General features: G+C 44.1%; 1 pseudogene; it reads right to left on the bottom strand.

The window, feature by feature from the left end:
* Positions 1-24,566, bottom strand: part of LOC135522182 (rho guanine nucleotide exchange factor 2-like) — a 59,516-nt pseudogene that overhangs the window by 26,791 nt on the left and 8,159 nt on the right.

The following is a 24,566-nucleotide window of genomic DNA, read 5'->3' as shown; positions in this document are numbered from 1 at the left end:
TTAAACAAGTTGTTGTTTTCATTTCACTTCACCAATTTTGACTATTTTGTGTATGTTCATTACATGAAATCCAAATAAAAATCTATTTAAATTACAGGTTGTAATACAACAAAATAGGAAAAACGCCAAGGGGATGAATACTTTTGCAAGGCACTGTATTGTGTGATGTCAGCTCACTGAAGCAAAATAAGCGCAGTCTAATCGGAGGGTGAATAAGTGGTCAACTAACCTCAGTATGCCATCACTAACTAATGAGATAGAAAGTCATTAGTGCATAAAGGAACAGAAACGCATACAGCAGATTCACAGAATAATCACACTAGAATGACCTGCATACAGAAACTTAAGTTGAATCTGAAAACAAATGTAAACATGACGCTATTGATATAGGTTGACATTTACAGGGACAGATGCCAGTGGTCCCCAATGAGATTATGTTCCTCAAATGACATATGTAAACAATCAAAAACCATTGTGCAGTCTGCCTTTATTCGAGTTGAGCCAACTAAACCAAGGTGTGTCAGGCAGGAAGGACTGTCCTGTGTGTATTGCGACATCACAGGAAAGTGGACTGCCATAAGAGAGTTAGTGGTAGTCAGCACATGGACATACACTGGGAGAACAAAGCCATTTTGCCTTTGCTTGCTACACAATCGGTCTGCGGCAGCCCAGGATCTCCTTCAAGTTAACCCTGTGTCATGCGTGAAGAGGGTCAGTCCTTCTGTTCTAGGAGAGGAGGAGAGGGTCTTATTATGGGAGAGGGTGTGCTTGCTACTGTCCCCTGTAGCAGAGAGAGTGAGGCTGAGAGAGACGGAGCCCTGGTTAATGGGCCATAACAATGAGCTTGTCTGTTGTCTCTCTCATTTCAGATGACATCAGCAGCATAGTGACAAAAAATGATAGCTAATGGGTAATTAAATATCCTCAGAATGATCTTTGTGAACAAGCACAGTCACCAATCCCCATAGCACGTATGAGAGACATTAAAAAGAGTGATGGAATAGCTACACTATGAAGTGTAGCAGCTTGACGAGATCATCAGTAGCAAGGAGCAGCATGGAGAGTCTGCCTAAACCCAACAAAAAGGAGTGAAGTTATGAAGGTATACACTGTCTAGACAAATATATGTCCTAATAGGAGATGGAGGATTACTAACAGAGAGAGTAAGAGGGAGAGAGAGAATGAAACCGAGATACCTAGGAAAGAGGGAGAGGCCTGGAGGGGAAGACCCACGAAAGCAGGAGGCTGAAACGAGTGAGGGAGAAAAAGAGACCTAAGCAAGAAATAAAATGGGTCTGGGATGAAGGGGGGGGGCAGACAGATGGAGAAACGGATACAGGGGGAAGAGAGAGAACCCCAGAGAGAGGTAGAGAGATAGAGAGCGTGATGTGGCAAGGAAACAAAGGAGGAGAAGAGAATACCTGACACAGCGAGAGAGCCTAGCAGGTAACTGGATTTCAGCGTGTATTGATGGAGGAACAAAGAAATAGAGAGCAGACAAAGAACACAAAGAGAGATGGAGAAACGGGAGACACTGGGGAAGAGAACTACTGGATGTGTTGAGAACTCTTATCCTAAGGGTTACTAAATGTATCGGAAAAAGACATTGAGTGCGTGGATCCATAGTTCTCATCTTAGTGTGTGCGTGTGCATGTGTGTGCATTCAGTACGTGCATGCATATGGGTGTGCGTTTGTGTGGCAGCAAAGGGGAGGTATGGCTGTAGTATTTGTGTGCGGTATGTGTGTTGTCGCGGGGGAAAGTGGTCATTATAATATCAGGAATGTGTCCATCCTTTGCATGTTCCTGTGGGTGAGGAGACTATAGATGTAGGATCTTAATTTGAGCCAGTTTGCTACACCAGGAAAATAATCCTGCATTAATAGGAAATGTGAATTACAATGTGGATTATAATTCATGGAAATATTTTGCAGGGGTTGATATTTTTATATATATATTTTTTTTTTTATTAGGGCAAATCAAGCCTTTTTAAACCTTGAATAACCTACAAGTTTAGATTTCCTGCTGTGCAGCAAAATTCGCAGCAACAGAAGAGTGATCAAATAAAGATCCTACATCTGTATCAGAGACAGATGGCATCCATCATGAGGCTTAGTACACTATGACCTTGATGATGTGAGGCGAGGCCACACACCCACACAGTTCTGTGGGAAAATTAATGTCTGCCCCCTAGTTAGCACCTGACTGTCCCAAGGGCACATTCATTAATAATGAGTACAGCTACACACCCATACCCACATGTAGGATCATAATTTGATCACCCTGTTGCAGGAGAACTTTCCTGCAATGCACAACATGTTAAACTTGAAATGTATGAGGTTTAAAAGGCTTCTGAAGTTTGTAATTTCCATTTAGTAATTTCAGACTTGATTTTCCCGTTGTGAAAAACATAAACCCTACAAAAATGTCCATTCATTATAATCTACATAATAATTAACATTTCCTGTTTTTGAAGGATTACTTTCCTGCTCTACCAAACTGTCTCAAATTAAGATCCTACATCTGAACACACACATATTATACACACGCACAAACTGACTTATGGAACAATTCCTTACAAAAGGTACGGCACACATAAACAGCAGAGAGAGTTATTGCACAGTAGGAGTCCACATACCAGTGTTTTATGGTTACAACTATTTCCACCACGACAACATAAAATAACAGAGGTATCTTCATCAGGGCAAATCTGTTTTTCGTAATCAATAAACATATTTAATCGTTATTTACTATCAACTAAATCAAATCTTCTTAGTTACATGCACCAAATACTTACAAGCCCCTAACCAACAATGCAGTTGAAAAAACATGGATGAAAATAAGAAATTAAAGTAACAAGTAATTAAAGAGCAGCAGTAAAATAACAATAGTGAGACAAAACTCAGCAAAAAAAGAAACGTCCCTTTTTCAGGACCATGTCTTTCAAAGATAATTAGTGAAAATCCAAACAACTTCACCGATCTTCATTGTAAAGGGTTTAAACACTGTTTCCCATGCTTGTTCAATGAACCATAAACAATTAATGAACATGCACCTGTGGAACGGTCATTAAGACACTAACAGCTTACAGACAGTAGGCAATTAAGGTCACAGTTATGAAAACTTAGGACACTAAAGAGGCCTTTCTACGAACTCTGAAAAACACCAAAAGAAAGATGCCCAGGGTCCCTGATCATCTGCGTGAACATGCCTTAGGCATGCTGCAAGGAGGCATAAGACAGCGCTACAGGGAGACAGGACAGACAGCTGATCGTCCTCACAGTGGCAGACCACGTGTAACAACACCTGCACAGGATCGGTACAGCCGAACACCACACCTGCGGGACAGGGACAGGATTGCAACAACTGCCCGAGTTACACCAGGAACGCACAATCCCTCCATCAGTGCTCAGACTGTCCGCAATAGGCTGAGAGAGGCTGGACTGAGGGCTTCTAGGCCTGTTGTAAGGCAGGTCCTCACCAGACATCACCGGCAACAACGTCGCCTATGGGCACAAACCCACCATCGCTGGACCAGACAAGACTGGCAAAAAGTGCTCTTCACTGATGAGTCGCGGTTTTGTCTCACCAGGGGTGATGGTCGGATTCACATTTATCGACGAAGGAATGAGCGTTATACCGAGGCCTATACTCTGGAGTGGGATCAATTTGGAGGTGGAGGGTCCGTCACGGTCTGGGGCGGTGTGTCACAGCATCATCGGACTGAGCTTGTTGTCATTGCAGGCAATCTCAACGCTGTGTGTTACAGGGAAGACATCCTCCTCCCTCATGTTGTACCTTTCCTGCAAGCTCATCCTGACATGAACCTGACATGACAATGCCACCAGCCATACTGCTCATTCTGTGCATGATTTCCTGCAAGACAGGAATGTCAGTGTTCTGCAATGGCTAACGAAGAGCCCGGATCTCATTCCCATTGATCACACCTGGGACCTGTTGGATCGGAGGGTGAGGGCTAGGGCCATTCCCCCCCAGAAATGTCCAGGAACTTGCAGGTGCCTTGGTGGAAGAGTGGGGTAACATCTCACAGAAAGAACTGGCAAATCTGGTGCAGTCCATGGAGATCCACTGCCGTACTTAATGCAGCTGGTGGCCACACCAGATACTGACTGTTACTTTGATTTTGACCCCCTATTTATTCAGGGACACATTATTCCATTTATGTTAGTCACATGTCTGTGGAACTTGTTCAGTTTATGTCTCAGTTGTTGAATCTTGTTATGTTCGTACAAATATTTACACGTTAAGTGTGCTGAAAATAAAAGCAGTTGACAGTGAAAGGATGTTTCTTTTTTGCTGAGCTTATATACAGGGGGTGTACCGGTACAGAGTCAATGTGTGGGGGCACCGGGTTGGGGTAATGTGTACATGCAGCGGCGTAAAAGAGGAGGATGGGGCGGCAATGCAAATAGTCTGGGTAGCCATTTGATTAGATGTTCAGGAGTCTTATGGCTTGGGGGTAGAAGCTGTTTAGAAGCCTGTTGGACCTAGACTTGGCACTCTGGTACCGCTTGCCATACAGCAGCAGAAAGAACAGTCTATGACTAGGGTGTCTGGAGTCTTTAACAATTTTTAGGGCCTTCCTCTGACACAGCCTGTTATAGAGGTCCTGGATGGCAGGAAGCTTGGCCCCAGTGATGTACTGGGCCATTCGCACTACCCTCTGTAGCGCCTTCCGGTCGGAAGCTGAGCAGTTGCCATACCAGGCAGTGATGCAATCAATCAGGATGCTCTCGATGGTGCAGCTGTAGAACCTTTTGAGGATCTGAGGACCCATGCCAAATCTTTTGGGGGAATAGGTTTTGTCGTGCCCTCTTCACGACTGTATTGGTGTGTTTGGACCATGTTAGTTTGTTGGTGATGTGGACACCAAGGAACTTGAAGCTCTCAACCTGCTCCACTGCAGCACCGTCGATGAGAATGGGGGCGTGCTCGGTCCTCTTTTTCCTGTAGTACACAATCATCTCCTTTGTCTTGATCACGTTGAGTGAGAGGCTGTTGTTCTGGCACTACACGGCCAGGTCTCTGACCTCCTCCCTATAGGCTGTCTCGTTGTTGTCGGTGACCGCAGGACAAAACATAAAATGGAATGCTCTTGGTCTTTGTTAGCCTACTAAACAGAGGTATCTGGGTATTTAGGGTTACTACTGTTTTCACTGAAATATATTCCAATTTAGTGCACCTCTTCAATTCAAAATGATGATCCCTGATAGAAGGGAGAACGAGCTCAGATGGTAGGCCAGGTCCTTTCAGCTCCAGCTGTGATAACTATCTATGCCCAGACAGTCATTTCAGCATGGTCAGAGAGAGCCATCACAGGCTATGCACTAATATTAATTTATATTAGTGATCGGGGGAAAAATCTATGTAGTTACATATCGCAATATACATTTTGGACAAAATTATATCAATATTTGACTCCAGCCCTAATTTATAGTCTCCTTTTGTGCATTTTCCCCTGATAGGTATGACGAAATAGGTTTTCACTAGTAACCCTTCTATTCAGATCAGTGTTTATGAGAGCCATGATACTGTGATGAAGCTACAGTATTTCAGTCTGCTGGGTAATTACTGTAGCAGACTCAACCCAGTAGCAGCCACTCAGGGGGAGTGTGAGGGGGGCACTGGGGCTATTGACTGAGTCATCAGGTTCACACAGGGTGTTGTTTGTTTTAAGAAGCTCTCTGATGAGTTCACTTCCTGTGACTCTGGCTTTAGTTAGTTTGGGTTCCACGCCTGACCCCCACTCAGTCACCTCTAGTGGGGGTTTCACAAAGGCAATGCTAAGACTCCAAAGAAAACAACTGTAATAAAATGCTAGCTATTGCAACACCCAAACCCCCTACACAAAGTCCTTTACCTGCAGACTACTAAGCACCCCTCCACCTATCCTTATTTCTCCTAAATGTTTTCTTTCCTCCCTCTCTTTTGTCCCCCCTTCGTAATCACTCGCTATCATGACAACTCAAACGGAAGTCTTCCACTGCTCTATGACCGTGGAGAAGAAACGTTAGTGGGGAACATGGTGTTTGGCTGGAGCTATGTGGCTGAGTAGCCAGTCAAACCTGTCACTCTCCTCTTTCTACATTTAACATTTACATTTAAGTCATTTGGCAGACGCTCTTCCTCTATCTCTAGTCCTCCTCTCCTGCTCTCTCACTTTCTCTCCTCCCTCCCCATGGGATTGGTCCATTCCCCTACCAGTCTAGTCAGCTGCTGTGAGGTGAACCCATTGTCCGTTACCAGGCTGACTGTGAGAACAGCCCCCTAAAGCAACACTGTTTACACAGGTGCAATCACACACTGGTGACCACAATGACAGTATGTGTGTGTGTGTGTGTGTGTGTGTGTGTGTGTGTGTGTGTGTGTGTGTGTGTGTGTGTGTGTGTGTGTGTGTGTGTGTGTGTGTGTGTGTGTGTGTGTGTGTGTGTGTGTGTGTGTGTGTGTGTGTGTGTGTGTGTGTGATCTGTTGACAGAAGGTGAGATGGTGTGTCCATGTGTGTGTGATTATGTCTCTGTTGGGTGTTAAAGTGTGTGTGTGGGCACACTTTTGAGTGTTAAAACAGGCCTGAGCCTCATGGGAAGAACTGTTCATGTGTAGTAGTAACCCATGAACACAAGTGTTTGTGTGCGTACATTAGAGGTCGACCGATTATGATTTTTCAACGCTGATACCGATTACTGGAGGACCAAAAAAGCCGATACCGATTAATTGGCCGATTATTTATTTATTTGTAATAATGACAATTACAACAATACTGAATGAACACTTATTTTAACTTAATATAATACATAAATAAAATAAATTTAGCCTCAAGTAAATAATGAAACATGTTCAATTTGGTTTAAATAATGCAAAAACAAAGTGCAATATGTTCCATATAAAATATGTGCCATGTAAGAAAGCTAACGTTTCAGTTCCTTGCTCAGAACATGAGAACATATGAAAGCTGGTGGTTCCTTTTAACATGAGTCTTCAATATTCCCAGGTAAGAAGTTTTAGGTTGTAGTTATTATAGGAATTATAGGACTATTTCCCTCTATACCATTTGTATTTCATTAACCTTTGACTATTGGATGTTCTTATAGGCACTTTAGTATTGTCAGTGTAACAGTATAGCTTCCGTCCCTCTCCTCGCTCCTCCCTGAACTCGAACCAGCAACACAACGACAATTAGCGCGCGCTAACGAACTAGCCATTTCACTTCGGTGACACAAGCCTCATCTCGGGAGTTGATAGGCTTGAAGCAGGGTAGCCTAGTGGTTAGAGCGTTGGACTAGTAACCGGAAGGTTGTGAGTTCAAACCCCCGAGCTGACAAGGTACAAATCTGTCGTTCTGCCCCTGAACAGGCAGTTAACCCACTGTTCCCAGGCCGTCATTGAAAATAAGAATGTGTTCTTAACTGATTTGCCTGGTTAAATAAAGGTTAAATAAAGGTAAAATAAAAAAATAAAAAATAAAAAACAGCGCAATGCTTGACGCACAACGAAGAGCTGTTTGAATGAATGTTTACCCGCCTGCTTCTGCCTACCACTGCTCTGTCAAATACTTGTATGCTCTGTCAGATTATATGCAACGCAGGTCACACTAGATAATATCTAGTAATATCATCAACCATGTGTAATTAACTAGTGATTATGATTGATTGTTTTTTATAAGATAAGTTTAATGCTAGCTATCAACTTACCTTGGTTTACTGTATTCGCGTAACTCCTTGTGGAGTGGTGTGGGGGCTGTGCTTTGGCAAAGTGGGTGGGGTTATATCCTTCCTGTTTAGCCCTGTCCGGGGGGTGTCCTCGGATGGGGCCACAGTGTCTCCTGACCCCTCCTGTCTCAGCCTCCAGTATTTATGCTGCAGTAGTTTATGTGTCGGGGGGCTGGGGTCAGTTTGTTATATCTGGAGTACTTCTCCTGTCCAATTCGGTGTCCTGTGTGAATCTAAGTGTGCGTTCTCTAATTCTTTCCTTCTCTCTCTCGGAGGACCTGAGCCCTAGGACCATGCCCCAGGACTACCTGACATGATGACTCCTTGCTGTCCCCAGTCCACCTGGCCGTGCTGCTGCTCCAGTTTCAACTGTTCTGCCTTATTATTATTCGACCATGCTGGTCATTTATGAACATTTTAACATCTTGGCCATGTTCTGTTATAATCTCACCCGGCACAGCCGGAAGAGGACTGGCCACCCCACATATGCTCTCTCTAATTCTCTTTCTTTCTCTCTCTCAGAGGACCTGAGCCCTAGGACCATGCCCCAGGACTACCTGACATGATGACTCCTTGCTGTCCCCAGTCCACCTGGCCGTGCTGCTGCTCCAGTTTCAACTGTTCTGCCTTATTATTATTCGACCATGCTGGTCATTTATGAACATTTTAACATCTTGGCCATGTTCTGTTATAATCTCTACCCGACACAGCGGGCGGCAGCGTAGTCTAGTGGTTAGAGCGTTGGACTAGTAACCGGAAGGTTGCAAGTTCAAACCCCCGAGCTGACAAGGTACAAATTTGTCGTTCTGCCCCTGAACAGGCAGTTAACCCACTGTTCCTAGGCCGTCATTGAAAATAAGAATTTGTTCTTAACTGACTTGCCTGGTTAAATAAAAGTAAAATAATTAAATAAAAACAGCCAGAAGAGGACTGGCCACCTCTCTAGGTTTCTTCCTAGGTTTTGGCCTTTCTAGGGAGTTTTTCCTAACCCCCGTGCTTCTACACCTGCATTGCTTGCTGTTTGGGGTTTTAGGCTGGGTTTCTGTACAGCACTTTGAGATATCAGCTGATGTACGAAGGGCTATATAAATAAATTTGATTTGATTTGAGTGCAACGAGAGAAAGGCAGGTTGTTATTGCGGTGGAATAGTTAAGGTTACAAGATTGGATCCCCCGAGCTGAAAAGGTGAAACTCTGTCGTTCTGCCCCTGAACAGGCCGTCATTGAAGATAAGAATGTGTTCTTAACTGACTTGCCTAGTTAAATAAAGATTAAATAAAAGGTGTAAAAAAATAAAATACAAAATAGGCAAATCGGCGCCCAAAAATACTGATTTCTGATTGTTATGACAACTTGAAATCGGCCCTAATTAATCGGTGGACCTCTAGCGTACATGTATGTTGTACAGTGTATGGTCTGTTTTGTCACATGACCGAGCAGTTCAGGCCCATTAACTGGGCACTCCTTATTCCTGGGCCTGCAGACATATGATGCATGTCCACTTTATGAGTCTGCACTGAAGAATGGCCTCTCTATGGCACTGTCTGAAACAGAAGCTGATCTAGGACTGGGCCCCTATAAAAATAGCATGAATGGAACCAACAGGTCACCATTTAACCTTAATGAATAACAATTTGGAAGTCTGCATGCCGCTTTGATTAGGTAAAACATATTTTATATATTTTGGGTTTTAAGAGTACATAATGACATCCGCTCACTTGCTTCCCCACTTTAATTGTTGTCTTTCAGCATGTCACATACAGATGTGGGATCTTAATTTGATCATTCTTTTGTTGCTGAGAATTTTCCTGCACATCAGGAAATCCAAACGTGTAGTGTATGAGGTTTAAAAAGGCTTTTAAAGTTAGTGCTTTCTACTTTAAAATGTCAGACTTGACTTGCTGTAACAAAACAATGTATCATCAACTCCTTAATTTTTAAAATATTTTATCCATTATGATTCAATGTCTCCATCTGTCTCCCCTCATTGGGCTGCAGATCTGAAGAAGGAATGGTTACAAGCAGAGGTTTGGACTTGAGTCACATGACTTGGACTCGAGTCAGACTCGAGTCACAAATATGATGACTTGCAACTCGACTTTGACTTTAACACAAATGACTCATGACTTAACTTGGACTTGAGCCTTTTGACTCAAACTGACTTGATACCCTCCCCAAGCCCAAATATTTAAAATGATGCTATTAAAAAAATGTGCAGTACATCGACTCTTCATTTAACAAATTACAGTTTGAATCGGACAGCAGTCAATCAAATTGTGCCAGTTGAGAAAAAGTTGTGCGTGGCAGTGCAGAGGAACGTCGGCAGGTGAATTCAGATGGAGCCCTTGGAAAGATGATACCCAAAATTATTATTTTCAGATATAAAGATGATGCTGTATCAACAAAAAAACGGATTGCAACTTGCAAAACATGCGGGAGGCGCAACAATTTCCAACTTTGTTCGACATTTGAAACTGCACAAAGAACAGTAAGTCGTGGCTAATACAGCCAACAGCTATATACAGTGTATCATGTAGGCTAGCGTAACGTTAAATCAAAGAGCCTCCACACAGTCAGTCAGTGCGGGAACGTGAACATTGAGTTACAACTGGCTAGGCAGTTGGTAGCCTAAATCCTGCCTGATGTTACTGCTGATCCTAAAACAAGGTTGGGTGATTGTGTCCAAGCCTACATCGCCCGATTGCGCCCCATAGCGATCCTCGATAGTCGATCACTATTGGGGGGAGGGTCTTTCTCATGGCTGCCCATATATTTCAATGGAAATGTAACGTTTATTTGGAAAGTAATAAATATATATATTTAAAAGCATTCATGATTTGCGTAAATGTAATATACTAACTATTACTCTTGTTAAAAATATGAAATGGTATTACATTTGGTGAAGAGCACATTATGACTTGTTTATGGCCTTGGGTTTAAGGACAGAGCGCACTGTGTCAGTCTGGCAACTGGAGTGTGTGTGTGCATGCGTGCAATGCTAAGAGTGTAGGTCTTCAATTTAGACTCCTAGCTATTGTTCCTGGAGGCACCGACCACTAGAGCACATAATGAGAATACAACAGGCTGATCACACAGACACTCCTCGCCTGTCTCAAACAGATATATACGGCAAGGACTGACTCACCTCCTGTCTTTCTGACTCACCCAGACACTTTCAGCCTACGTCAACTACACACCTCATAATATTAGTCTTCCAGACAGATTTAAAACTCTGATATATGATTTGGCAATAGGAAAGCCCTAAATATATAGAATATATCTAAAGCAACTTAGGTGTGCAGTGAGTTATTGGCACAGCAATGAGGGAGAGATAATGTGGGAAAAGCCCACCAGTCAGAGCCATTCCCCAACTGGTACAATGGAGACCCTGTGACAACTGACAAGAGAGCTTCCTCCCTCTTTCTCACACAGGCACAATATCTTTCTCTATCGTCCGCTATCCCTTCCCAACCTCTCCAATTCCATCTATTTCACTCAAACCCCCTCTCACTCCCGCTCTCTTTCTCTCATCTTCCCCCAGGGCTGTATATATCACAATCCCTGCTCTGTCCTGCCCCACATTCTACCCAATGATGTGCAACTTTGCTGGGGTGCATAGGGTCCAATGAACAGCAATGGAACCCCCAAGAGAAAAGAAAGGGTTGGGTTGTGAAATGCATGAAACATGGGATTTCTGGCTAATCTGAATGCATGCCAATGCCAAATATCTTTCTCTCACACATATACACAGTCCAGAAGTGTGTGTGTGCGCATTTGTCTGTGTATGTGTAGACATTGAGCCCTGGAGTATTTCATATGTGATTGTCTGGCACTGCGAGTTTGTATTGGCATGTGGCTCCATGTGACTATGCATGCCAGCCCTGATGCCTTTCCACCAGTCACATCTGCTGGCATGTGTGTTTGGGTTTGCTTGTTCTAGTGGGGGTGAAGGTCACGGCACTGGGATGCTAAATTAGCTTTGGCCAAAAGGCTGACATCCCACAGTCAGACGAAGAACACACACATTCACATTCAAACAAATACGTATGCATGTACACACAGAAATCCCTCACTCTAACCTTTCTGACTCAGTGGGCATCACCCACTAACATTTCCCCTCAACACAATGACACACACACAATGTGATTTTAGTTAGTAATGTTGCCATTGGTGAATATGTTTGGACTACTTGGTTGGGTCTTACAATCTATGCCCACAACAGCTGTACTTTCTCCACTATCCTGTTCTAACAAATCCTTCTCTTGTGGCCTTCTCCATTAAAGGTTGACCAAACAAAAGGCTACGCAACACAGAACTACATTGACACTTGTGTTTCCATAGGAACTGTACACTTCCCTGTAAACATCTGAGCTCTGACTTCAACCACACACAAAGCAGTGAGATAAGGTATCATAGAATACACACAAACCAACCTCACAGTACACATCACACAGAGATAGTAGCACACATTCACTGTACACACACACACACACACACACACACACACACACACACACACACACACACACACACACACACACACACACACACACACACACACACACATTTTACCTTCTGATCAGGAAGCAGTAAGATGATGAATTAAAACTGCTGCAATAATGATAGGCATAAAGCAAGAGGATCATATTACACCTGTATAACCTGTCACAAACCAGGAACACAAAGCCAACAGGTAATACACAACCTCAGCGGGGAGGGGGGGGGGTAGACAGGCTATAAGAGAGGAAGGATATGTACTATTGCCATGTTCTAAGACTATAAAATAAAAATGATACTCAGAGGACTTTGTTAAAGCTAAGACCTGGACCAGATCTGGATCCAAAGTGGTGCAGAAGAGAAGGCTGGGAAAGGGAAGTGAACAGATGACATGGACTAAACGGATGCTAAACTTGTAGAAATGCTTCTGATTTAAACAGGTGTGAAGAGACAGTAACAACATGACCACACTTGTTTAGTAGAACTCAGATACACAAGACAAGAAGTGATTTGTAAACTAACACAAACACATTCAACCTTCTGATCTTTTAGCCATGCCATACCCTCTTAGAAAAAAGGGTTCCAAAAGGGTTCTTCGGCTGTCCCCTCTGTGGAAAGGGTTCTACATGGAACTCAAAAGGGTTCTACCTGGAACCAAACGAGTTCTACCTGGAACCAAAAATGGTTCTTCAAAGGGTTCTCCTAAGGGGACAGCCAGATAACCAAATAACCCTTTTAGGTTCTAGATACACTCTTGGGGGGGGGGGGGGGGTGCTATTTGAGAAACTACTTTTTGACAACAACCATGGTAAAGAATCGATAAACATACTTGTATTATGGAAATGTGGATATGTCAGTATCTGTGTCTGACCTAGTACTCCACAGCATATGTGGCAACACACATCCACACCGGTGCTACAGTCCATCCACCCTTGTCACTTTCAGAGTGCATGATACAATTACTGCGAAACAGAAACAACATATCCTTATCATCATGCTGCATCACCCAAATCACATGGGGAAGACAGACAACAGAGCCCGGGAGAGGTTATAACAAATACAATGATTATAAGAATAGGCTATAGGCATCTCTTTGACGTATACCGTTATAGAGCATTTGCAACGGTCTCTCTCAGAAAACAGTTGCACAATGTTCATTGTTGAATACGTGTCATGTGTCTAATAGCGTAACTGCATAATTTTGCAATTACTGTTCGACATATTATTGATCCGTAATATTCCGTATAGTCCATGACTAGACCAATGACAGACACACACACTTGCGGTTTTTCCCCCCTCCCCCAAACTATTTCCTCTATCTCGGACAACGTGTTCGGGGTCTCAAGCTTTGGCTACTGTGCCGCACTATGCAACCCTTTTGCCAAGCGATATGGTTTTCTATGATATGCAACGGGCGGGACAAACATTGACAAAGTAGACAAAATCATTAGCATTAATAGTAGTCTAAATCATTATTAAAAAGGTTGTTTCATTACATTGCCAGGTGCCACCATACAAAGCAGGAGTCTAAGGGAGCCCCCTCGTTTCCCCTACTCATCTTGGTATACCCGGAATGAATAAATGGGGGATTTCCAAGTCATTGCTGTATTTTACTGTAAAGACATCATTATGTATTTATACAATAAACACATGCAGGCTATTATAAATGTTAGAATAACCCATGTTACAGAACTATTGATATAGGCTACTAGTGGCCTTATACATTTTAACAAATTGCTATTGAAAATGCAAATGTATTATCTATGCTATTGAATACTTTATTGAACAGTTATATATCCATATGACGATTCAAACTCACCCGTAAATTGATTTCTTTCATTCTCTCTTGACGCGTTTTTGGCAGTGGTTCAGTGACACGGGACATAACGAGGACGGGATCAACAGAGATTGATCCTCAATTTAAATCAAAGGTGATCTCCAATCCTTCTCTTTCACTTTATTACAATGTTTTCTTAAACGAAGATAAAATCCCAGTTTAACATTTCCTGTGGAACAGGCGGCGTCAGATAATAGCGCATGGAAGGCGAATCCGTTAACTTTTCTCCATATGTCTGAGTAGGGGCCTCGACGAACAACTGAACCGTTTCTCATGCAGGAAATTCGGACTCGGCACTCTGAAGGAGGAGCGAACATTTTTAAGCCGCGCCTCTGAATGCGGAGCTATTCAGATCAAAACACCCCCTATCCTTCTTTTCACCAACCACAGATGAGTATTGAGTACTTAACCCGCCCACTGGGTAAAGAGACGTAATCAAAAGCCAATAATCAGATTGTGGCTATATTTTTTTGAACCACACCTCTAGAGGTGAAGGTTTCTCGGAGTGTAAACCGAGGCTTCATATTTAGGGGTTCGCTAAATGAGTTGTGCCCCTGTACAGTCTATGGTGGCCCCAATGTTTTACTGTACATTTACAGCACAATTCAGATTATAGTTGTTTGAAACCTCAATTATTAAGCTGTGCTACTTGAGCCACATAATGTGAGTTTGCCTGTTGACGTGGCAAAAACAAAAAACCTCCCATTTGGACAATGTATGGGAGAGATACCATCTGTTGGGAGGTGATGCCTTAAAGGCAAAATGTGGACTGTAAAAAGTAAAGGTGAATGTATTTGGGAATAGAACAAGCAAAAGAGAAGAATAGTAAAGGGATAGAGGACATGTTAAGATGGAGAGAAGGAAAAGAGAAGAATAGTAAAGGGATAGAGGGCATGTTAAGATGGAGAGAAGGAAAAGAGAAGAATAGTAAAGGGATAGAGGACATGTTAAGATGGAGAGAAGGAAAAGAGAAGAATAGTAAAGGGATAGAGGACATGTTAAGATGGAGAGAAGGAAAAGAGAAGAATAGTAAAGGGATAGAGGGCATGTTAAGATGGAGAGAAGGAAAATAGAAGAATAGTAAAGGGATAGAGGACATGTTAAGATGGAGAGAAGGAAAAGAGAAGAATAGTAAAGGGATAGAGGGCATGTTAAGATGGAGAGAAGGAAAATAGAAGAATAGTAAAGGGATAGAGGGCATGTTAAGATGGAGAGAAGGAAAAGAGAAGAATAGTAAAGGGATAGAGGGCATGTTAAGATGGAGAGAAGGAAAAGAGAAGAATAGTAAAGGGATAGAGGGCATGTTAAGATGGAGAGAAGGAAAATAGGGAGAAGGGGAGGTTAAATAAGGAGAGTGGCCCAGGGCTACATTTAGAGAGCAAAGAGAGAGGAAAACGCCCAACCATGCACCCACAGCCAATGGACCTCTGTACAACTCGGTCCAACAAACTGCAATATCACACCATTCATTCTCTCTAACAGGACTGTGCCTGTGTGACCTTGCCTCTTCATCCTCCCACTCGTTTTCAGTCTCTCTGTTTTCAACACAATTTCTACTTTACTGGACGTTCCTCGTCTCCACCTCTCTGAGCATGCACTATGCATTAACACTCTCTGTTTCTCCTTGTTCTTCTCTGGTTCAGTTGAGGGCTATCTGCATCCTTCCTTCTCCACTGTGATCCTCTCCAGCTCCTCCTCCGTCTTCTCAGGTCGTCATCCTCTCTTCATGAGTCCTCATCTGATACCAATTGCCTTCCGACATGGTCAAACACACACACACACGTGTGCGTACATGCGTGCGTGTGTGTGGGAGAGACTGCATGCATGCGTGCGTGTGTGTGAGCGTGTGCGTGCGAGGCCTGGCGGCACTTGGGTGGTATGATATAACACACAGGTGTTGGAAATTGTACAATAGTTCTATTGAGTATAGTCAACCAACATCACACACACAAGTCACTAAATGACACTGTCACACACTAACCCTCTGAAGAGTTATTGTGAGGGAGACAACAACGCCTCACAATACGTAGTGAGTGAGAGAAAGAGTGTGTGTGTGTGTTAGAGAATGAGAAAATGTGTAACAGCGTGATAAGAGGGCAACAGTATTCCCTTTCAAAACAGAAAAGAGTAGCACGTCATTTAGCGAAAGAGTCCTCATAAACAATTATAAGCATCTATAACATGACATCACCCTTCGCATAAGAGTTTCCGATATGATGGATGGAAAAACAAAGACCGCGAGAGATAAAGAGAGTGATGATGGGGAATGGACAGAGGAGAGAGACTAAGAGCAGTTAGTAGTGAACATGTTGGTATGATAGGATATTAGAGGATATGTAACGGATGTGGTGTGAGACGTGGGCAGCTTTAATCAGGCAGGGTATATTTGCTTGGCTAATATTCTCTGGCCCTCCGCAGGCTTCTTTATGAGTTTCATATCCGCTGTTCTGCCTGCCTCAGTTTGTTTAAAAACTCCCACTACCTCAGAATGGACATTTGGAATAGGGCAGATAAAAGTGGAAAAGAGAGCGAGAGTTGGAAAGAGGGAGGTTGAAGGGGTGGGACAAAGAGTGGTGAAGAGAGGAAGTGGAGAGAGATTATCAGACACTGAAAATGGGAGGGAGAATAGAAAATTATGGAAAGATGGAGGAGGAAGGGAATATATGAAAGGGTGAAGAGAAAAGCAAAGGGAGGGAAATGGAGAGGGGACTGTAGAAGGGACAGCAGAGAAGAATAGCAGAAAGGGGTGCAAGAGAGAGAGAGAGAATACGCAGAGAAGCGGAGGCATTGAGCGCAAGGGAGGAAAATGGTGTGGGATTGAGACAAATGAACGGAGGAGTGGGGGTGGAGTGACGGAGAGAGAGAGGGGGCTGGGGAGAGAGGGATAGTGGAGGAGAAAAGCCAGCTTGCTGATGCAATCCTGCCACCCGAAGCAGTAACTGCCCAGTTGGGAAAGAGAGAGATTGAGCTAATGGAGAGAGAGAGCGGGGAAAAGAGAGGGGGAATGAGGGATTGAAGGGAAAATAGTGACTTTGGCCAAGAGTTATTAAATACCAATACATTTTTTTAATGTACACAAAACTGTTAAGTACATTTCACTGTTAAACATAGTGAGACACACACAACACCAATAAATGATGCTGAGCACACACACTTCCCCTGGGACACAGTGAACACACACCAACAAAACCAAGACACATGTTGTCCAGATGTGTTTGCTCTTAAGCGAGGGTTGTGTCTATCTACAGACATAACTTCCTCCTACTCAACATACGCTGAATAAAAATAGAAACTCAACATGTAAAGTGTTGGTCCCATGTTTCATGAGCTGAAATAAAAGATCCCAGAAATGTTCCATATGCACAAAAAGCGTATTTCTCTCAAATTTTGTGCACAAATTAATTTATATCCCTGTTAGTGAGAATTTCTCCTTTGCCAAGATAATGCTTTCACCTGACAGGTGTAGCATATCAAGAAGCTGATTAAACAGCATGATCATTACACAGGTGGTTCTTGTACTGGGGACAATAACAGGCCACTCTAAAATGTGCATTTTTATCACAACACAATGCCACAGATGTCTCAAGTTTTTTAGGGAGCGTGCAATTGGCATGCTGAATGCAGGAATGTCCACCAGAGCGGTTGCCATATAATTGAATGTTCATTTTGCTACCATAAACTGCCTCCAATTTGGCAGTACGTCCAACCGGCCTCACAACCGCAGACCACTTGTAACCACGCCAGCCCAGGACCTCCACATCCGCTTCTTCACCTGTGGGATCGTCTGAGACCAGCCACCCTGACAGCTGATGAAACTGAAGGAGTATTTATGTCTGTAATAAAGCCCTTTTGTGGGGGCCTATGCCCACCCAGGCCAACCCATGTCATGTGAAATCCATAGATTAGGGCCTAATTAATTGATTTCAATTTCCTTATACGAACTGTAACTCAGTAAAATCTTTGAAATTGTTGCATGTTGTGTTTACATTTTTGTTCAGAGTAGTATAAGACACATTTGTACAGGTACACTCTTAGAAAAAACCTTGACCCCTTTTTGTTTCAAGGTTAAACCCTTTTTGGTTCAAGGTTAAACCCTTTCTGTTCCAGTTAGAACTCTTTCCACAGAGGGTTCTATGTAGAACCCAAAAGGGTTATACCTGGAACCAAAAAAGGGTTACACCTTGAACCAAAAAGGGTTCTCCTATGGGGACAGCTGAAGAACCCTTTTTTCTAAGAGTGTATGAATAACAGACTTGTGATCTTGTAATGTGTTCTGTTTTCAGCTCCGTCCATTCTGAAAGACATGACATATTATCATTATGAGAGTACTGGGCTTAATCTAAAGCCACCACATGTCTCTGTCTAACATCCATAGCCAGATCAGCCAGCTCTGTTTAACACTGAGGTTAGTAGGAATACAGACGGTCCTGTAGACACACAGCAGAAGCACACTGATTTACATTCCAAAGTAGACTCCTCCACATTCAGACTTCTTGAGACGTCACGAGAGAGGAGAGGAGAGGAGAGGAGAGGAGAGGAGAGGAGAGAGAGAGAGAGAGAGAGAGAGAGAGAGAGAGCTCATAACTGCTGTAGAGAGGAAAGGTCTGGAGAAGTGAGCTCAGTCTCTTTCTTTCTGACTTCTGTTCTCTTTCACTCTCTCACTGTCTCTTTTCTGTCTGTCTATCCGTTCATCTCGGTCTTATGGTCTGGAGTCCAGTAGCCACTAAACATACAGCACCAAGGGTGTGGATAAACCTCACATACCTGGTTACACCACACACACGTGCGCAGGCACACACACACACACACACACACACACACACACACACACACACACACACACACACACACACACACACACACACACACACACACACACACACACACACACACACACACACAGGATGGCTGTTGTCACAGACCAGAAATAGCTCATGGCAACAGGGCCAGCAGCTGTCTGTCTCTAACAGGCCATCTGAGTCGGAGGCGATGATGTCATTGCGACAATGAACTGCTGATCATCAAAATCACAGCCACGCCCCTGTGACATCAGTGGGATTTCTTATCAGTTGGCATGGAGGGCACAATCTGGCAACCCCCCGTGATAAGGACCTCGGAGGAATCTGGCAACTCAGAGGGTCTTAAATCAGGGACTTAGTCTGGAGGGGCTGGTCGGGCATTTTTTTAGTCTCCCTTGCTTTTAGTTTTTTGATTATTAAACAATATACAGACAAGAATACATCAAATGTTACGTATATGTATAAATTACGTATATGTTACGTATATGTCAAAAGAAAATATACATTTTCCAAAAAGTGTGATGGTGCATACTGCTCTTTGGTCGGGCTTATTAGTAGGACAGTAATCTCTGAAACCCAGCATTTAAATCTTGCGTAATTGCATCAGATTCTTGATACTAGTTATGAGACGTCCGTCTGTCCACCAGAGATTAGTAGGACACAAATAACACACATACAAGAACACCAGCTGTACCCAAGTTCAGTTCAAGTGTGGAATGCCTAAATCATCAACTTGGCCATACATCATCCTGCTGAGGGCCACAGTGCTGCTTATTCCACTTCACTCATCATATCCACCTCCCAAAACAGAGTCTCCCCCTGCTGTTTAAAGATTGTCATTACAATAAAGACACACACACACACACACACACACACACACACACACACAACCCACTAGTACAAACACTTAAAAATGTTCTATCAGAAATCAAGAGCATGTTGCAATTCAGCTAGCCAGATATTGTCAACAATAATCTAAGCAGCACAAGAGAGAGAGCCTCGCCCAACATAATGAATAATACTGTTGTGGTTACTGCTTTGACAATATTGTTGTACATATATCATTGCTGTAACATTGTGTTATAGTCTTGGCAAACAGCATATGTGTTGAATTGGAGGGCCTTGCCTTGGTTGTGGTAAAATTGATATCGGGGGTGGTTCACAGCTGAATCTAAATAAAGCAGATACTGTCACTTCCTCTCTGGGGGAAGTTCACTGCTGGGCCTCTACACTGCAGGGGAAGCTAGCCTACTACCAAACTCCAACTCTCTGTCCTCAGTGATGGTCCTGTGCTCTACTCAAGTACTCTACTGCATAGTGACAGCTGTGACAGGGTCACATCCACATGCACCCACAATCACAGAGAGACACAGACACTCTGAAACACACACCCACACTCTCCTCTCTCTCTCTTTCTCACTCTCTCACCTTGCGCTGGCCGGCCATCTTGCGCAGGAAGCTGAAGGTGCGTCCCAGAGGGCTTCCTGTCTTCTCCCCCCTCTCCTCCCCGGGGGGAGCACCCCTCAGTCCCTCCGTCCTTCTCTCCTCCCTCCACCTCTCTTCACCCAGCCGCTGCCTCTCTTCCTGCCTCCACAGCTCACCAAGCTCCTCATCCACACTGAGAAAGAGGTGAAGAGAAACATCCTTCCATAAGACGGGACGAGTTTGCGTTCAGCCTAGCTTAGAGGAAAAGGTGAGTTACTAAGGGTATGTGTATCAAAATGCAGTCAGTGACAGATGAGATCATGTGCTCTATAGGGTTGTGAGTGAACAACGGTCATCAAGAAGAGAGAGAGAGAGACAACTCACCTCTGTGTGGAACCCCCAAATACAGAGCCCAGGGAAGACTCTGTGAGACAGACAGACAGACAGACAGACAGACAGACAGACAGACAGACAGACAGACAGACAGGAAGAGAGAGTTAGAAAGCAGAAACAAAGGAAACAAACTTAGTCATCCCATTATCTCAAAACTATCCATCCACACACACACACACACACACACACACACACACACACACACACACACACACACACACACACACACACACACACACACACACACACACACACACACACACACACACACTCCCAGATAGATTGAAGTGCATCGCCTGATAAGTGACAAACCTCTCTCTGCTTCTTGGCAAACACAGCTAATCCAAATGATGGCTGAGACCAAGAGTTAACAAACGCATGATGGCAGACAAGGATGAAATAACATAAGACAGTTGATTAAAGACCATCAAGGAGTGATTAAAACGATCTCTGCCGATGCCGTGGAATGAAAGGATGAATAGTGAACATGCAAAAGGTGAAATGAAGAGCGAGAGAGGAGATAGGAGAGCCTGAGAACACAGTGCTTTCTGTTCCGTGGCTAATGACAGCAGCAGCAGCCCACAGTGAGAACAAACACAGGAAGAAGGCTTCCGCATAGCTGCACACAGCTAGAAACACACACACAAATATCTGCCCTTCAAAACAGGAGAGTCCCCACACACACTCACAAATGAAGAGTCCTACTGTCCTACCTTGGTAGTGGCGTTGGGAGATGGAATTGGAGTTTGAGTAGGAGCGATGGCAAGGCTGATGATGGTGGTGGTTTTGTGAGTGTGTGTGTGGGTTGGAGGGTGGAGGTTGGCATTGGGTAGCTGGCGCAGACTGGGACTGGCACACAGGGAGGGAGCGGAGGCACTGAAGCCCTGCAGCTGAGACGACTGCTCCTAACACAACACAGACAAGAGACAAGGGCCACAGTGTGTCAGAGAGAGAGATAGAGAGGGGAGAGAGCGAGCGAAAGAGCGAGCGTGAGACAGAGAGAGACAAAGGGGAGAGAGCAAGAGAGAGGAGAGAGAATGTATGAAAAGCTCATTCCATAATAAACAAAGACAAGAGCATCAGTGAGTGGCTGTGTGTATTTGCAACAAAATATCCCAAGACGTGCTGCCACTGCTTGCACGAGACGTGTGCATGTGACTGTGTGTGTGTGTGTTACTGTCTGTGTTCTAAATAAGATTACTTTATCTCATTCATGTTAGCAAATTATATTTATCACACACACACACACACACACACACACACGATAATTTATCTGATGCTTCAATCCTAGCAGTCTGGACTAGGCCTCACCTCAAATGGGGAGAAGAGCTGGGTCTGGCAGCCCGCCTCCTCCTCTGTGAGTGACAGCAGGGAGCCCAGCTCCTGGCCATAGGAGGTGATGGATGTGATGGGGGCTCGGTGAGGGTCCCGCCCCCCTCTGCTGAACCCCTCCAGGGCCCCAAGGAGTACCTGCTCCATCTCTTCTGTGTCAAAACCCTCCAGACTCACACTGGGGGAGAGGGTAGTGTCACAGTAGAGTAGTTGAGTAGATAGGAGAGGAGTGGAGTAGAGGTCTAGTAAAGAAAGCAGCAGTCACTCATCCTGAGTGTGTGAGGCTGGAGCTTAGTGATTGACCCTCTTCTTGTTTTTGAGAGTACATTGTGTTGATGACCCAGCTTTATTTGCTGGCGGCTGCACTTATACTTCTGGTTTGTCTCTGAGCCCTCTCTCCCTCCCCCAAATTGTATCCTGTGTCCGTAAAATGTATATAGGTTCAGAACTTTTGTTAAACAGCACAGTTACAAATATAAGGCAAATAGAAATCAACTCGATGGTCTTCAGAAATAGATGGGAGGGGTCGAGGAAGGACAGGAGTAAAAAAACAAACAAAAGATAACCATTGTAAAATAGATGGTGTCCGTAACATTTACATAGTATGTAAACTAAGCAAAAAAAGAAATGTGCTCTCACTGTCAACTGCGTTTATTTTCAGCAAACTTAACATGAGTAAATATTTGTACGAACATAAGATTCAACAACTGAGACATAAACTGAACAATTTCCACAGACATGTGACTAACAGAAATGGAATAATGTGTCAATGAACAAAGGAGGGGTCAAAATCAAAAGTAACAGTCAGTATCTGGTGTGGCCACCAGCTGCATTAAGTACTGCAGTGCATCTCATCCTCATGGACAGCACCAGATTTGCCAGTTCTTGCTGTGAGACGTTACCCCACTCTTCCACCAAGGCACCTGCAAGTTCCTGGACATTTCTGGGGGGAATGGCCCTAACCCTCACCCTCTGATCCAACAGGTTCCAGATGTGCTCAATGGGAATGAGATCCGGGCTCTTTGCTAGCCATTGCAGAACACTGACATTTCTGTCTTGCAGGAAATCACGCACAGAACGAGCAGTATGGCTGGTGGCATTGTCATGCTGGAGGTTCATGTCAGGATGAACTTGCAGGAAGGGTACCACATGAGGGAGGAAGATGTCTTCCCTGCAACGCACAGCATTGAGATTGCCTGCAATGACAACATGCTCAGTCCGATGATGCTGTGACACACCGCCCCAGACCATGACGGACCCTCCACCTCCAAATTGATCCCACTCCAGAGAAACGCTCATTCCTTTGACGATCAACGCAAATCCGACCATCACGCCTGGTGAGACAAAACCGCGACTCGTCAGAGAAGAGCACTTTTTGCCAGTCCTGTCTGGTCCAGCGACGGTGGGTTTGTGCCCATAGGCGACGTTGTTGCCGGTGATGTCTGGTGAGGAGCAGCCTTTCAACAGGCCTACAAGCCCTCAGTCCAACCTCTCTCAGCCTATTGCGGACAGTCTGAGCACTGATGGAAGGATTGTGCGTTCCTGGTGTAACTTGGGCAGTTGTTGTTTCACATCTGCATGCCTCCTTGCAGCATGCCTAAGGCACATCCACGCAGATTAGCAGGGACCCTGGGCATCTTTCTTTTGGTGTTTTTCAGAGTTAGTAGAAAGGCCTCTTTAGTGTCCCAAGTTTTCATAACTGTGACCTTTATTGCCTACCGTCTGTAAGCTGTTAGTGTCTTAACGACCGTTCCACAGGTGCATGTTCATTAATTGTTTATGGTTCATTGAAGAATGGGAAACAGTGTTTAAACCCTTTACAATGAAGATCTGTGAAGATATTTGTATTTTTACGAATTACCTTTGAAAGACATGGCCCTGAAAAAGGGAATGTTTCTTTTTTTGCTGAGTTTATGTCACACCCTGATCCATTTCACCTGTCTTTGTGATTGTCTCAACCCCCCTCCAGGTGTCGCCCATCTTCCCCATTATCCCCTGTGTATTTATACCTGTGTTCTCTGTTTGTCCGTTGCCAGTTCGTCTTGTTTGTCAAGTCAACCAGCCCCTGACCCTGAGCCTGCCTGCTAACCTGTACCTTTGCACCACCTCTGGATTGTTGGCCTCTGCCCACCCTGAACCTGCCTGCCGCCCAGTACCGTTGCCCCACTTTTACTGACCCCTGCCTGCCTTGACCTGTCTTTGGCTGCCCCTGTTGGACAATTAAACCATTATCAATTTGACGTGTCTGCGTCTGGGTCTTACCTTGATTCCTGATAGTATAAGCTGGAAGTAGAAGTATTCTTGTTAATGTGTTTACTCCAATCAGGGGAGGAGTGGTGGGGTTAGGGTTATTGACTTATTTTTATATATATATAAAAAAATAAAAAATAAAAAATTGTTGCCAACATCTTGAATAAATGGGTGGAAAAAGAACGATAGATAAAGGATAGACAAAGACAGAGAGAGGGGAAAGAGAACAATGCCATGCCCAGTGAATTAGGAGCAGAAGAGATTAGCAAATAAGAGAGTAGGTGAGGGCCAGCTAAAACAGCACTG

Source organism: Oncorhynchus masou, chromosome 30 (assembly GCF_036934945.1).
Source record: "Oncorhynchus masou masou isolate Uvic2021 chromosome 30, UVic_Omas_1.1, whole genome shotgun sequence".
Lineage (NCBI taxonomy): Eukaryota > Metazoa > Chordata > Actinopteri > Salmoniformes > Salmonidae > Oncorhynchus > Oncorhynchus masou.
Note: the sequence above shows the minus strand (reverse complement) of the source record. Positions and strands in the feature narration are given on the sequence as shown.